A 15,586-nucleotide genomic window follows, 5' to 3' on the forward strand; every position below is an offset into this window, starting at 1 on the left:
ACATGTGATGTGAGTTGTTAAAGACCGATTGTCTGCACGCTTGCAAACAGAAGATGTCCAGAGGCTTGAAAAATTCCTAGTCCAAATGGTGAAATGCATGTATTTTATGAGAAGGGAGGCGTAAAGCCACAATGTCATCATCCACGTAGCATTCTAGAAAACTTACCTCTATTGTGTGGTTAATGAAGGCGTCCATCAAGAGCACTATAGGTTTCCCTGGCTTGACTTTCGAAAAATGATTTACCCATGTACAAAAGGCTTCATCTCTAAGGTAGCCTGATTCTGTTGAATTGACAGTGGATTTTGTCGACATTCGATTACAGATGCTAGTTTTAGTCTTGACTCCTTTCCGTACAATGAATGGACGACTGAGCATCACTTCAGCATTGCACCAGGCAAGTTTTGTCCTTTAGTGAAATGACACGACGATGTTTGTTGAGAGCAAGACTAATCTCATCAAAGCTGAATATTCTCTCGTGTTTGTTCAACAACCTGAGCAATACTGATTCCAACACTTCCTTGTCAACAAAGATAATTAAGTAGGCATTGCTAAAGAAAACTCCATCTGTCACCCCATAAATTCCTAGGACTAGTCTGACTCAGATACTTTATCGTCCTTGTTAAAATAATGTTGAAACTTCAGATTTTCTGTATAACTGATGGTTGCCTTGCGAATACCAATGGTGAAGCAGGCAGCATCGTAGTGGTCCATAAGGCACAGCGAATTGAAAGCTTTCAGCACTTACGGTTACGCCGTTCCTTACGTTCCCATATAAATAGGGCGCTGTTGCACTTCTTCACTCATGCATGACCGAACTACAAAAAACTGTTCACATATAAGCAGACACAAATGAAGCTGCTTACAGTCAACATTGTTGTGCCTGTTGCTCACATAAAACTATAACCTGTAGTTAAAGAATTCCATTTATAAAGGTGTACAAACTGTGCGGTTCGTATATAAGAAATTTCATTTCATGTAATCTAACCAAAACATACGTAATGGAAGTACTGGTTGTCTCAGTTTACTCACCTAGAGGGAACACACTTTTTCCTTGAAATACAAGGACGAAGCAGCTTGCCACTATGGTAGTTGTACTGTCAGATATTATGTAGCGACTGGTATCCCCAAGGCCAAGTCCCTATTGTCATTTCCGACAATGTGAACAGCAATTTACTCATATCCCTCCGTTCCTCACTTAGCCCCGCGTTACTGTCTACGTCTCTCCATCTGGACGAGAGCTGTAAGTAATAAGTGTTAGAAACTAACCTACACAGCTCCCACCGAGATTTCAGAAGAAAGAGGATTTTCTATCTCTGCCTCAAACTCCAATAGTCACTAAAAGCCTTTCCCTGGCGGTACAACAGCGATTAAAACAAACAGGTTTTGCCGGTAGACAGCTACAAACGCTATTTATTTTGCCCGGTATTCGACAGAACGTAGAGAACGAATCATTCCCACTGAGAGTGGACCGAGCGGTCCGGGCTTGTCAACAGCGGATCGTCGAGGGCGGACAGATAGACAAACAACGAGGAAACGGACAAGTGGAGGCGGTACTATAAACAAACAAGCCCAATGAGTCACCTTGAAACAGAAAATCTGAGACCAAGAACCAAAGGCGTGCTATGACAATGGTACGACATCTAAGTGAATACACCAGTGAGTGCTGTTTCGATGCGTAGTGGGAGTTACAGGGTGGCCACGCGCTGTAATTCGCTGGCAGATGGGTGTGCTGCTGCGGCATGATGGCGATGCTACACTGCTGTCGTGGAAGTAACTGCTTTACTACTTCAGAAACCTTCACCGAGATGGTTTACCTCAAACAAGACAAATTAAAAATAAAATCAATAAGGTCAACAGCAAACGCTTTAATAACTGAAACAGAATCGCAAGTAGACAAAAAAAGATATTAAAAAAACAGCATATGTTAGTTGGTTGGTTTGTGGGATTAAAGGGACCAGACTGCAACGGTCATCGGTCCCTTGTTCCAAAACTTAAAAACTACCACACAGAGTAAAAAAACTGATAATAGGGACAACAGACAACACAGGACAAGAAAAACTCAGACAAAGAACAGACAGAACAAATTAAAATCACACGGAGTGTGGCGGTGGTTGGCCGACCATAGAATAAAAAAGGAAAAGCCAACCACCGAGAACACATTAAAAACTCAGTTTAAAACCGGAGGCAAAAGGCCAGAATCAACACAAAACAATAAAATAAAACACAAACACTCATATTAAATGATAAAAAACCCCTGCCCGAATAAAACGTAAAACTAAGCCAGCCATAGCAGGGTCATCATTTAAAAGGGCAGGGAGCGTATCAGGCAGCGCAAATGTCTGGCTGACCACAACTAAAAGGGGGCAGGCCAACAAAATGTGGCCCACTGTCAGAGCCGCCCCGCAGCGACACAGAGGAGGGTCCTCCCGACGCAATAAGTAACTGTGTGTCAGCCGGGAGTGGCCAATGCGGAGCCGACAAAGGACGACTGAGTCCCTGCGGTTGGCTCGCATGGATGACCGCCACACAGACGTCGTCTCCTTAATGGCACGGAGTTTATTGGGCGTGATCCGATCGCGCCATTCAGCGTCCCAAAGCGCAACAACTTTTCGGCGGAGGACTGCTCGCAAATCAGTCTCTGGGAGGCCAATGTTCATAGATGGTTTACTGATGGCCTCTTTCGCCAGGCGGTCAACATATTCATTGCCCGGGATACCGACATGACCGGGGGTCCACACAAAGACCACAGAGCGGCCGCAACGGGCAAGAGTATGCAGGGACTCCTGGATAGCCATCACCAGACGATAACGAGGGAACCACTGGTCGAGAGCTCGTAACCGCTCAGGGAATCGCTAAAGATCACGAAGGACTCACCTGAGCAGGAGCGGATATACTCTAGGGTACGAAAGATGGCGACCAGCTCAGCAGTGTAAACTCTGCAGCCAGCCGGCAAGGATCGTTGTTCGTAATGGTCTCCTAGAGTTAGCGCATAACCGACACGACCAGCAACCATCGAGCCGTCAGTGTAAACAATGCCAGAGCCCTGATACGTGGCCAGGATGGTATAAAAACGGCGGCCGAAGGCAAGGGCGAGTAACACACCATGGGGGTGTACGCAAGGTGGCCCGAAAAGGAGGTGGAACAGTGAAAATCCTAAGCCCGGAGAGAAGCTCTTTGACGCGGACCGCGATCGTACAACCTGACCGGGGCCGACGTTCTGGCAGATTGACGACCGATCGCGGGAACAGGAGACGATAGTTTGGATGCCCGGGCAAGCTAAAAACATGGGCAGCATAAGCGGCCAGTAAATTTTGGCGCCTGGACCGCAATGGAGGGACACCTGCCGCCGCAAGTATGCTGTCCACTGGGCTGGTCCGGAAAGCACCAGTGGCAAGGCGTATTCCGCTTTGTAGGATTGGGTCCAGTACCCGCAGCGCAGATGTGGATGCTGAGCCATAAGCCAGGCTCCCATAATTCAGACGAGACTGGATTAACGCCTGGTAGAGCCGTAACAGGGTAGATCGGTCGGCGCCCCAGCGGGTGCGGCTCAAGCATCTCAGAGCATGTAGATGCCGCCTACACGCCTGTTTAAGCTGCCGAATATGAGGCAGCCAAGTCAGCCGGGCATCAAAAACTACACCCAAAAACCTGTGGGTCTCCACCACAGCAAGGAGTTCGTCGGCATGATAAAGCCGCGGTTCAGGATGGACTGTTCGGCGCCGGCAGAAATGGATAACGCGGGTCTTGGCAGCCGAAAACTGAAAACCATGAGTTACAGCCCAAGACTTCGCCTTGCGGATAGCGCCCTGTAGCTGACGTTCAACAGCTGCAATGCCAGTAGAGCTGTAGTAAAGGCAGAAGTCGTCAGCATACAGGGAAGCGGAGACAGAATTTTCCACCGCTGCAGCGAGCCCGTTTATTGCGATTAAAAACAGGCAGACACTGAGGACAGATCCCTGTGGTACCCCGTTCTCCTGGACTCAGGAGGAACTATGAGAGGCCGCGACTTGCACGCAGAAGGTACGATATGACAGGAAATTTCGGATAAAAATCGGCAGAGGGCCCCGAAGACCCCCTCCATGAAGCGTAGAAAGTATGTGATGACGCCATGTCGTATCGTACGCCTTCCGCAAGTCGAAAAAGACAGCGACCCGGTGCTGACGGCGGGCAAAGGCAGTACGGTTGGCTGACTCCAGACTCACCAGATTGTCGGTGGCGGAGCGGCCTTTACGGAACCCACCCTGAGACGGAGCCAGAAGGCCCCGAGACTCCAGTACCCAATTCAACCGCCGGCTCACCATCCGTTCAAGCAACTTGCAAAGAACGTTGGTGAGGCTAATGGGACGGTAGCTGTTCACCTCCAGAGGGTACTTTCCAGGTTTCAAAACGGGGATAACAATACTTTCCCGCCATCGCGACGGAAACTCCCCCTCGACCCAAATACGGTTGTAAAGGTCGAGGAGGCGTCGCTGGCAGTCCACTGAAAGGTGTTTCAGCATCTGACAGTGGATGCCATCTGGCCCAGGAGCGGTATCAGGACAAGCGGCGAGGGCACTGCGAAATTCCCACTCCTGAATGGAACATTGTACGATTCAGGATGGTGGGTGCGAAAAGAAAGGCTCCGATGTTCCATCCGCTCTTTATTGGAGCGGAAGGCCAAGGGATAGTCGGTGAAGCGGAATTCAGAGCAAAATGCTCTGCCAAGCTGTTTGCAATGACGTCGGAGTCAGTACAAACTGCTCCATTCACTGAGAGCGCAGGGACGCTGACAGGGGTCCGATAGCCATAGAGGCGTCGAATCTTGGCCCAGACCTGCGATGGAGTGACATGGAGGCCAATGGTGGACACATACCGCTCCCAGCACTCCTGCTTGCGTTGGCGGATAAGGCGGCGGGCTCGCGCACGCAACCGATTGAAGGCGATAAGGTGTTCGATTGAGGGATGTCGCTTGTGACGCTGGAGCGCCCACCTGCGATCTTTAATCGCTTCAGCGATCTCAGGCGACCACGAAGGCACAGTCCGCCTCCGAGGGGACCCAGAAGAACGCGGAATGGCAGATTCGGCGGCAGTAACGAGGCCGGTGGTGACCGATGGAACCACTGCATCAATGTCATCACTAGAGAAAGGCTCAATAGCGGCAGTGGAGGAAAACAAGTCCCAGTCAGCCTTATTCATAGCCCACCTGCAAGGCCGACCAGAAGACTGACGCTGTGGCAGTGACAGAAAGATCGGAAAGTGGTCACTACCACACAGGTCATCATGCACTCGCCACTGGACAGACGGGAAGAGGCTAGGGCTGCAGATCGAAACGTCGATGGCGGAGTACGTGCCATGCGCCACGCTGAAGTGAGTGAAGGAACCATCATTTAAAAGCGAAAGATCGAGCTGTGCCAATAAATGCTCAATGGTGGCGCCTCGACCTGTCGCCACCGACCCACCCCACAGAGGGTTATGGGCGTTGAAGTCGCCCAGTAACAAGAAAGGTGGCGGCAACTGGGCTATCAGCGCAGCCAGGACACGCTGCGCGACAGCACCATCCGGTGGAAGGTAAAAACTGCAGACGGTAACAGCCTGTGGCGTCCACACCCGAACAGCGACAGCCTCGAAATGCGTTTGTAGAGGGACAGACTCGCTGTGAAGAGAGTTAAGAACATATATGCAGACGCCACCAGACACCCTGTCATAAGCTGCCCGGTTCTTATAATAACCCCGATAGCCACGGAGGGCGGGGGTTCGCATTGCTGGAAACCAAGTTTCCTGAATAGCAATGCAGAAGAAAGGGTGAAGGCTGATAAGTTGTCGGAGCTCAGCTAGATGGCGGAAGAAACCGCTGCAGTTCCACTGGAGGATGTTATTGTCCATGTCTGCGAAAGGCGTTACGGGACTTGGAAGGCAGATTACGCCGCTGGGTCACCTGCTGCCTCCAATTGAGCACCGGTACTAGTGCTATCCATGGCGTCTGAGGGACCGGCGAGATTGAGGTCCTCAGCGGATGCCAGAATCTCCACCTCGTCCTCAGACGCAGAGCTTGTAGGAAGCGGTGGGACGGGTGCCACCGCAATGTCGTTGGTCTTGGGGACTTTCTTCTTTTTCTGCTTGTCGCGCTGTGCCTTTGGTGGTTCAGGCTTCATGGGCTTCACTGGGTCGGTCTCAGGGACGGACGACGAGCGTGAGGCCCTACGACCAGGGACTGGTGGTTGTTTCAGCCACTTGCGGGTGTCCGCTTTTCCACTGGTCGGAACTTGCGAAGGGAGATCCCCAAGGGATCCCTTCCTGGTGAGAGTAGCCGAAGAAGTGTTACGCTTCTCCGGCTGGGAAGGGGGAGCCGATGTCCCCGATGGTTGGGAGGGTGTTGCTCCTGAAGAAGATGGAGCAGGAGCAACAGGGTGTGAAGTGCCCCCCACAATAAAGGGGGCTGTTGGATTCTGACCAATCATAGAACCAACCGTACGGGACGACACAGGAGATGGAAGAACCGTCGTTGCAGCAGCGGCGTACGTTGACGTCATTGGCACAGGATGGAGCCTCTCATATTTCTGCCTAGCCTCAGAGTAGGTCAGGCGGTCCAGGGTTTTATATTCCATTATCCTCCGTTATTTCTGGAAGATTCTTCAGTCAGGCGAGCAGGGGGAATGGTGTTCTCCGCAGTTAACACAGATAGGAGGCGGAGCACATGGAGTATTGGGATGTGAAGGACGTCCACAATCTCGACATGTGCTGCCGGAAGTACAGCGAGATGACATGTGCCCGAACTTCCAGCATTTAAAACACCGCATCGGAGGAGGGATATATGGCTTCACATCACAGCGGTAAACCATCACCTTGACCTTTTCGGGTAAAACATCACCTTCGAAGGCCAAGATGAAGGCACCGGTGGCTACCTGATTATCCCTCGGGCCCCGATGGACGCGCCGGACGAAGTGAACACCCCGTCGTTCTCGATTGGCGCGAAGTTCATCGTCGGACTGCAGTAGAAGATCCCTGTGGAATATAATACCCTGGACCATGTTTGAACTTTAATGGGGAGTTATGGTGACGGAAACATCCCCCAACTTGTCACAAGTGAGCAACCTCCGTGACTGGGCAGAGGATGCTGTTCTGATGGGAACCGACCCAGAGCACATTTTGGACAAGCCCTCCACCTCCCCGAACTTGTCCTCTACATGCTCCACAAAAAACTGAGGCTTGGTTGGCATAAAAGATTCACCATCGACCCGCGTACAGACAAGGTACCGGGGTGAATAATCTCCACTGCTTTCTTTTGCCATGCGTTCCTCCCATGGAGTGGCCAGGGACGGAAATGATTTTGGATTAAATTGCTTGCCGTTGAGGTTAGACCGCGATCGCTTAGAGACTGCTGGGGGAGGCACACCAGCGAGAGATGATGTACCACGCTTCATTGCAGGTCATTCGCCCTGATGCCACCAACTCCGACCAGGGGCTCTCCCCACGGGCGCCACCCAGCCACAGCAAAGACCACCTGGCGGTATGACCTTTGCCGGGAGTCCCGATGCCCCACAGGGATAGGCATCTACTCCTCGGCATACGTGGGGAGGTAGCAGCTCAGGGATCAGAAGTGCGATCCCCGTGTAGTCAGGGGGCTACCACCAAGAGGGTACATAACGACCCCACCACAACGGACTGGCTACCGTGCTGGATGTCTGGTGTCGAAATATCCATGTACATCACGAGGGCAAAGATGGAAGTGCACAACGGAGGGAATGTATGCTATCGGGAACACACTGCAGCGGACGTGGCCGGAAGTTTGATGTAAATCCAACTCCAAGACAATATCGGGTGTGCCAGATCTCAGGGCAAGATGGATTTAAGATGCACCACGTAAGGCGTCGTTCCCCAAATGGTAGGCACTAACGGAAAATTTTGAAAGGTAGTGGTCAAACCCCTTAGGGGACCATCATATTAAAGGCCAAAACAGTTGAGACTCCTTTTAGTCGCCTCTTACGACAGGCAGGAATACCGCGGGCCTATTCTTACCCCTGAACCCGCAGGGGGGAGCATATGTTAAGCACGTTAGGTGTGAAGAACCCAAGAAGGTGAGACAGCGATATTGGTTAAGGGCAGAAGGTGCTCTCGCCCCTTGGAACTTCCGCAAACGCAATCGAGGCTGCCGGTGTAGAAATCAAAATTGGGCTAAACCTTTGGCAAATTATTTCGGCCTACCATCTCCCCACTTCACCTAACACTGCACAAGACCTTCAGGCAATGCTTAAGGTTGGCAATCGTGTATTGGTGGGAGGAGACCTAACATCGAAACATAGAGGCTGGGGCTGCCGTACCGAGAACCCAAGTGCCAGGACGCTGCGGGGGTTCATCGACGGGCGCACCACCCTTAGTGTCATCGACCCCAATAAGCCCTCGCATATTCCTGGCAATGCGGGCTGAAATTCTGATGTATTAGGTATTTTTGTCGCGAAAAATTTGGATCTCGAGGAGGCTGCGACAGTGCACTGCGAGCTGAAATCCGACCACAGTTCTGTCATGCTGGATCTCGCCAGTGTCGAAGACGATGCCGGGAGATTGGCAAAGACACAAGTAATCACAAACTGGGACAGATATACCTACCTGGTGAGAGAGAACATGGAGGAAATTCTCCCGCTTCAGGCGGAAGGAGACGTGGACGAAGCCTTCGAGAAATTCACTGGCACCCTCCACGCCAGTGCTCGTGCAACTAGCGTCAGGATAACCACTGATCCTGCCGCCAGAGACCTGCCCCCTGAAATCTGGGACCTAACAGTCGCGAAACGCAGGAGGCGTCGGCTGTGGCAACTCTGACGTGACCCAGTTGATCGCCGCCTGCTGCGGAGACTAGAGGATCAGGTGAGACAAAGATTACTAGAGCACAAGAGCCGCTACCGGGAAGAGAAACTAACATCCGCCGAAGCAGACATAACCAGACGCAAAATCTGGAAAATAACCCTACAGCGGAAATATCCCACCAGAGAAAACAAGCCACTCCACGGCGAGAACGGTCTTCCATACGATGAGCAAGAAAAGGCGAAGATTATGGCAAAATCATTGGAGTCACAATTCCGAACTCACTTCATCCACGGTGATGTGAGCGATAGGCAGGAGAGAATAGTTATCGGAGGATGACTCAGACAAGAAATACGCACCCAATGACAGAATTCGTGCCCGTTAATGAGCTGACAATATGTGTACTCCTCAAGCGGCAGGGTAACCACAAAGCTCCTGGACCCGACCGCGTCCGCACCCCACTACTAAAACACCTTCCCCGCTCGCTATATTCTAACTAGCAAGCGTTTATAATGCATGTTTGAAACTCACATACTCCCCCTCAGCGTGGAAAACTGCAAAGGTCATCACCGTACCCAAGCCCAATAAAAACCTGCTGCTTCCCGAAAGCTACAGTCCATTTTCTCTCTTAAGTGGACTGAGTAAAATCCCCTCCATCAGATCCTGACAGAAAACAATATCCTTTTGTCCGAACAGTTTGGATTCCGCGCTGAGCATTCCACTATCCAACAATCCCTTCGCTTTGGAGAACACATTTGTCTATCCAGGGCAAGGAGAGTAGCAACAGGAGCAGTGTTCCTAGACAAAGGAAAAGCATTTGACCGCGTCTGGCACGATATCCTAATCTACAAACTAGATTAGATATGGTGCCCATGTCACATAACCTGAATCTCTGACTCCTTCCTTACAGGACGTCAGTTGTTCGTAAGGAACGTAGACAAATCCAGCCAGACAGGACGGATTGTGGCAGGAGTCCGCAAGGTTCGTTTATAGGTCCTGCCCTCTATACCATATATACGAAAGGCATACCTAGGCAGATTAGTGGACTGATTGCTCTCTATGCGGATGACACCCCCATGTACAGAAGCAGTCGCAGCCTCTTCCTTATTCATCGCCACCTCCAGCATTATGTAGATAAAATTACACACACGTGCAACCACTGGAAAATAGATATCAACCCTACAAAGTGCCAGGCGATCTATTCGACACCTAAAATCAAACTTCCCGATCGTCAACTCACCATTGACGGCAGAGAGCTAACTTGGAGAAATTCAATCATTTACCTGGGGGTCGAAATAGATCGGCGCCTAACATGGAACAGGCACCTCACTACCGCAGCAAACAAGGGATGATCCCTCTTCTGTAGGCTATATCCACTGTTGAAAGGCGATTATATAGCTATCCAGTGCAAACTCTTTACCTGGCGCCAGCTCATACTTCCAGTCATCCTGTATGGCTCGGAGGTATGGTCTATGGCGTCAGACACAGCACTATCCCGACTGCAACGCCCCCAGAACAGAGTTTTCCGTGTCATCTCAGGAGCTGGCACATACGTCCCCCACACACACTTCCTAGGGAAATCCACCATTTACACACTTATTCAAGAAAAATCCACAAAATTTTGCGAAACAACACAAACTTCGCCCCACTTTTTCATACAAAATTTAGGAAACGAAACTACAGAAGCTTCCCACAAACGCCCAAAATTAACCCTTACACGCCTCCTTAGAAACCAATAACACATACATAAATCGCCGAACTCAAGCTTCCACACAGAAAACACGCACCCAACTCCAATCCCTCTGCTTCATCTAAACCACTAGCGAACTCCGAAGTCAGACGGGCACAGCCCAATGGTACTTCGTACACAACGAGAACACTCATAGCCTCGTCGCCGTCTGGCAGTGCACCATGGCTTAACATACTTAACAGGCCAGGAATTCTTAGAAGAGCTATACGAAATAAATCCTAGTGAACACATTTTCCGAGTGACACATTACCAAAGAAAGATTCGATAACGAGATTAAAACAAAATTTAAAACAGGACCAAAGAGCAAAACAACAGTAAACAACATTTTAGAAGCGTCGCAAAGAGTACGACTACTACCGCTTTAAAAAGAAAGAGTTTTTATTCAGTTTGAATCTTCGTGTATCAAAGACTTTGTTGCTGTAAAGAAATGTTTTAACTCTTCGGGCTTCGGTCACCCATCTAAGCGTTGGGACCATGTAAGTATATAAAGACCCGATATGCGGGAGATGTGCAAAACTGGATACAAAACGTCTGAATGCAGGGAGGAGAATCCTGTAGGTTGAATACCAATACGATAAGGCGGGGGGGGGGGGGGGGGGGGCGACTGCCCTACATACAAACAACTCTACGAAAAACAAATAGAGCGTACTCAGTTTGATGTACTCGGCAATATCCATCAATAACAAGTGCTACTATAACTGTAAAAAACTCACCCTCTTACCACACACACAGAATAGACGTAACTAATAACGCAAACAGGCAAAGGTAATAAATCGCCGTCGACTGGGATGAGAGGATGGTGGCAATCCGTTGCCCAGCGGCTACATATGGGGGTTATTACGACCCCAAAATGCATATATAATACAGATATTAATACTAATGTAATGCCCTAGTTCTTGGAGACAATAGAATATAGACACTCCAGCATTACCGGCTATATAGACTACATGTGCAGGGAGCAACTGAATAAGAAGTGGCCCAGCACCTAAAACATCACATGTTCGATTGGGCCATCTTCAAGGCTGGTCTCCTTTTACGAGTTGACGAACTGGAAGACAAAATACAACGACTTAGTATATGTAACGATATCCTTGGACATTCTGAGGAAGAAGATGTCACAGAGCTATACAGAAATGCAACACCGCAGCCAAACACAAACAAAGACAACTGCACTCTACCTGCACAACAGGTAGAATAAGATACACCCAAATGTAGGCTCAGTATTACCTATATTATCAGTTCGTTTTGTCTGAGAAAAAGTTGCACATACAGTCACCATGAAAACCAAAATAGTAGGGTAGCTGAGTAGAAAGACACGTCCTGCACCAGCTCAACACCAGACACAACCGCCCAAGAAATGAATATCCAACAGTCAGCTTCCAAGAACAACCAGTCCCCAGTGGAGATAAAAAAAAGTAACACGTCTATCAGGGGAAATGCTCAGCGGAAATGCATCAAACTCCACACTACCAGGCAAAAAAAGCAGGGAATAACATACACTACAAAATCACTACATGGACAGTCAAGAACACAAACCAGACGCAACCGAGGTTTCCCAAGCGAAATATCGTCAATCACGTAAACTATGAAATCTTAGAAGCTAACCTGTGACTTAGCAGACTAGAAATGAAGCATATATTTTAAACACCTCTTCCCTGTGTAATACAAACTAAGCACGAAAAAGGGATAAACTCTGCTTCCCAACTAAAGAACAAACAAACAGGGTTTTAAATCTCCCAATGAACCCGGAGGAACTATGCAAGCTATTAGAGGAGGCACGTGCTTGAAGAGGAGAGGGCTTAAACCTAGGGAAAGTATACAAGGACTTCGTGAGGGTAATCCAAGAGTGTTTTGGGATTTTAAAGAAACCATACCCAAGTCTTTTACTTCACTAGATACCCCTTCTGAAGGTAATATAACTAAATTGCCAGGGTAGTATCCTAGTAAGCATGGAACTAGGTAGGCTCTTAGATGAAACAAAAGCAGACATCGCCTGCGTCCAGGAACCCTTTATGCGAGGCGAGAAGATTCCTGGGCTCCCCTTACATTACGTGACAATAGCAGGAACATAAAATGTGAAACCACTGTAATAGTAGTAAATAAAAACCTCATAGTAATACAGATCAAACAGTTTCGATCTGGACGCTTCACCATAGCAGAAATAACAGATGGACAAGATGTATGACTCATGTTGTCTACATTCGCGCAATACTCGTACGATATAGAACCTTCCTTAAACAAAATAAAGGACGTTGCACGGCATTCAGAAAGAAAAGGGCTGCTCATTGTAACCGATATCAACGCAAAATCCTCCTTATGGAACTCAGAACTGACGACACAGGACAAAAAGCGCTTGACGTGGCCAATAAATGCAACTTCTTCATACTGAATAGGGAGGGGCAGCCAACTACCTACCGTGGAGACGCCGGTGGCATAAATAACATAGATCGTTTTCTAGGGACCGCAAAATCTCTTCCACTAGTCAACACACGGGAGGTATTACACAGAGCCACACCACAACGCAGTCGTCATAACCACAGATAAGCATGCCAACAGACATAATATGGAGCATGAAAAGCAGCTTATACTCATAGGAAGGGCCCACTGGCAAAAAGTTCGAGAGATCGTTCAGACGTTGCCACTACGTTGTTCAGGCAGCATACATTACAAAACGTATATTATGATAGAGGTCTTACAAAGAGTACAGGAAGCAACTATACCACGGGCAAAAGCTGGATGGGGACAGAAACAACCGTGGTCGACAGAACTGGCAAGATGTAGGAAGGAATCAAAAGAAAGTACTACCAATATGGAAAGACAGATCCTGAAAGACAATTTAGACTCGATCTTATGGTGTCGCTAAGCAGAAATACCAAAAACAGCTGGAGACAACAAGGCAAGACTACTGGACCAATTTAGTAAAAAACCATTTAAAAAACGGCACCTGGGGACAACCATTCCAGACGGAAACAGAATGGGTTAAGAAACCCACAGTTATGTCGGCACTAAAACAAGCTGTCGACAATGACCAAAGGGGGAAGCATATCAGAATATCTCCTGAACAGGCTCCTCCCAGGTGACGACCCCATCCAAGACGAGCGACACCACACTAACATAAGAGACAGGATGAGGCACCCATACGTCAGTGACAGCGTAACGATATCTTTCAAACAACAAGAGATCGCAAAGACAATCAACAGGCTTAAAACCCAAAAAGAACCCGGCCCAGACAAAATACGTTCAGAAAGAAACAAACAGTAACACGAATCACACGTTTCTTACCAACATGTTCAACGAGGCACTACTAACAGGCAGAATTCCAAGCCTCTGGAAAACAGCTAATGCAGTAATAATCAGGAAATCAAAAGACAAATAGTCAGTAGAACCCAGAATGTACCGATTGACTTGCCTCTTGAACACTCTCCAATGTATTGGAAAGGCTCCTGTGCGGCCGCCTTCAATCGCACAGATGCCTCTTCGGCCTAAAATTCCAACAATTTGGCCTCAGATGAAGTAGATCAATAAAAGACGACATCAACCAAGCACTAACAGTAACAAACAGCATCAGCCGACAAGTAAGTGGCCGCCATACTAATCGACATAGCTGAGCATTTGACAATCCGCGCTGGTCGTCCCTCTTCGCCATTTTAAGGGAAATGCAGCTATCAGCTTCCCTCTACAATGGCCTCCTCGAATTCTGCAGAGTGGCGGAGCAGAAGGCTGGTTCACGCAAGGTTGTTAAGACGATAAGAAAGGGCTGTCCACAGGGCTCGATCTACGAACCAATGTTTTCGGATAGCGTAATCAAGCGCTTGCTGAACGTCCTGGACGGTGACGATAGGATAAGAGGTGTGGTGGCGTATGCAGATGACCTGCTCGTAGCGGCGTCAGCCAACTCAGGAGCAGCACTGGAATCAAAAGGCACGCAATTGCTTCAGAAACTGAACAACTGATGTAAAGAAAATAAACTAAAAATAGCACCCAACAAAACTGCATATATACTGCTCAGAGGGACACTATAGAGGAACCCACTTCCAAAATTAAACAGTATTAGCATACAGAAGAAGCAGACCTCACGCTATTTAGCACCACATCTTGATGAAAAACAAACTTTCAGCGAAGATATCAAACTGACAATGACAAAGCCTCCAAAATAATGCACAAACTAGCAAGATTCAAGACAGTGCAGTACAACCTATCAATTAAGACGATAAGTACCGACGACATTGCGATATTTGAATCCATAGTAAGCTTCGCCGCAAGTGTTTGGGCTCACAGATTGAACATACAGACTAACAAGACAGCAGTAAGACGAGGTCAACGTAGATTACTCCTGAGTATGAGCGGAGCCTGCAACACCAAGTCACTAAGAGCACTTTACATTCTAGTGGGGACTTACTCCATAGATATAACAGCACTTGATGGAGCTGCACTTTACTGGCTTACCAGGGGCAGGCTCGATAAAGCCACCGAGATTACAGAACGAACATTATAAACAAAACACATATGAAACAATGACGCATTCAAACATGGCAGATGAAGTGGGAGGCACCCGATAAGGGTCACCGAGTACACTCTTTCTTCCTTGACATGCGCGAAAGATTGCAACTAAAACATGTCGACCTAAGCCGGGGGATGGTCCACTTCCACGGGACGTACCCGGTACACGTAAACCACCTAGGACTAACTAGCAATGAAATATGCATCTGCGGAGAAACTGGAACACCACAACATGTCTTAGTACAATGCACAGCGCTAGCACGTGTGATACCGATACAGAATGACAATAACAATGCCAGAATAATACGCAATCCCAAAAAGTGGAGCACAATCAATAGCGCAGCCGATATTTGTCGAACACACTCCACGAAGAATACAAGGGCCAAAACCCTATGGAAGGAGACGTAGACAAGAACAAACAACACAACGAATCACATGGGAGGACACAAAATACGACCACAGACACCGAAACCGGGGTAGCAACGAAGAGACTAAGTAGACATGATTCAGAAGGGATCAACACGTAAGGGACCCAAACCAACACATGACACTGCATGCCA

At 48.6% G+C, this 15,586-nt stretch overlaps 1 protein-coding gene across 2 annotated transcripts in view; it reads right to left on the reverse strand.

Moving 5' to 3' along the window:
• The window catches only part of LOC126235550 (discoidin domain-containing receptor 2-like), a 782,972-nt gene that overhangs the window by 106,103 nt on the left and 661,283 nt on the right, over positions 1–15,586 (reverse strand). The window lies entirely within an intron of this gene.

The sequence above is a fragment of the Schistocerca nitens genome, chromosome 1 (genome assembly GCF_023898315.1).
Source record: "Schistocerca nitens isolate TAMUIC-IGC-003100 chromosome 1, iqSchNite1.1, whole genome shotgun sequence".
Classification (NCBI taxonomy): Eukaryota; Metazoa; Arthropoda; class Insecta; order Orthoptera; family Acrididae; genus Schistocerca; species Schistocerca nitens.